Source organism: Eulemur rufifrons, chromosome 17 (assembly GCF_041146395.1).
Source record: "Eulemur rufifrons isolate Redbay chromosome 17, OSU_ERuf_1, whole genome shotgun sequence".
Taxonomy (NCBI): Eukaryota; Metazoa; Chordata; class Mammalia; order Primates; family Lemuridae; genus Eulemur; species Eulemur rufifrons.
In genome coordinates, this window is record NC_090999.1 from 72,488,445 (window position 1) to 72,490,547 (window position 2,103).

Below are 2,103 nucleotides of genomic sequence, written 5' to 3' on the forward strand. Positions count from 1 at the left end.
CAGTATTGGCACATGCTGCTTCACCACGAATCTTCACATTGTGAAAATTATGACAACTTCGAAGCATTGAAACCACACAATACCTGCTAGAAATACTTGCATATAGTTAGGATCCTCAGCATACTCCTTTAACATATAGAAAAGGCTTTTTGCATTAACCTTGGATTGTCAGTATGCTAAATGCTATATACTTCTTTATCTGGTCTTCCATATATGTGACATGTAATTTTTTGATATCATCAATCAGCCTAACTCTTTTCTTTATGATGACAGTGGACCTAATCAATGCTGACAATTTCTTTGCATCACTGACTTGCCTCTTATCCTTTAAGATGGTCTAGGCTGTGGGTAGCCAAAGTCTTAACTCACATGTAATGGCCATTACTGCCTTGTTCCTATCATTCTAGGCAATTATCTTGAGTATTATCTCAAGAATAGTGCCTTCCTCTTCTCACCAGAAGCAGGAGACATAGATGGTCATTTGGTGGACATGATAGGATGCAAAAATACAAGGCACAATATCCAAGGAACACTGGTGACTCTACACAGTATAGTCATTTACCCTCATGATCACATGGTTGACTAGGAGTTGTGGTTCACTGCCGCTGTCCAGTGTTGAGAGAGTATGGGACCATATCACTAGCCCAGGAAAAGATCTAAATTTAAAATTTGAAGTTCATAGTATGTGCCTCCTCCACAAAGAGGAAGAAGAACACTAAGTAGATACTCACATTTCAAACTTATCATCTAGGAGGGAGTGCTAGGATTCACCAGAGAAGTGAAAGGAAGCACCAAAGGTCAGTAAGGAGAGAGTTGGAGGGAGATCGCCTAGCTGGGAACTGGCTAAGAGCCAGGATAAGCTCCTGGATGCTGGAAAACAGTAAGAGAGAAATCCTCAGGGCTTCACACTCGGAAACAGGCTTTTACAGTCTTGGCTATAGGAGAACTCCTCGACTCATGCAGACCTAACATAGGGATTACACAGAGATGTTGCTCCAGAAATGAAACCTACATGGAATCCCAAAGGCATCCAAGCCTGGGTGGCACCTCCACCTGGGTGCCATTCGGAGAGCCTAGAAACCACAGATATACAGATGCAGCTGCTGCCACCGCACTGTTCTGAGGAAGGAGAGGGGAGACTTGGGGATCCCACACAACCCTGGAAAGGTCCCCACCATCCTGCTGTGGGCTGCTGTTGAGACTGAGACATGAGCAGGTTGTACTCCCGACAGCTTCTTGTCCACACTGCTTGCCTGGAAGGGGCCCCACCCTCAGGTTGCAGTTCCAAGGCACCGTTTTGAGAGTTTAACACTGGGGTGCATCCTACCCTTGGGTTGAGTTTGGGCTGACAAGGCTGAAGCCACCACATGGCCAAGAAGGGACAAGGAAATGAGGCTCATCTAGGCATACCTAGGACAATAACCAGTGCCCTGTAATCAGCTGCTGTGAGACCAAGGCATGAGTAGGCCACACTCCCCACAGCTCCTTGCCCACACTGCTTGCCTGAGTGGGGTCCTGCCCTCTCTGGTTGCAGGCCCACAGCCAGAACCATTTTGAGAATTTAACTCTGGGCTGCATCTCACCTTCAGGTGTAGTTTGGGCCTACATGGCTGCAGGCACCACATGGCCAAGGAGGGACTAGAAAACCAGGTTCTCTTAGGCATGCATAGGACAATAACTAGTACCCTGCAACAAGCTACTGTGAGACCGAGACATGAGTAGACTGCACTCCCCACAGCTTCTTGCCCACACAGCTTGCCTGAGTGGGGCCCAACCCTTTCTGTTCACAGGCCCACAGCTGGTGCCATTTTGAGAGTTTAACATTGGGCTATGCCCCACCCTCAGGCCAAGTTCAAGGTATGGACAGGAAAGACCAAGCTCTCCTAAGCACACTTAGGACCATACCCATAGCTCTACTACAAGCAGCGTGGGACTGCAGACTATTATAGCACACCCGACCCATCATAGCTGCCAGCAATGCCAATATGGACACTTTGGGTCCCAGTGGGTTTCTCCATCGCTGCTACTGCCATCACTTACATCATACCAGCTGCCCAGGGGCTTGAGAAACTTTCCATACATCTGGATCATTTCTCCCATTAC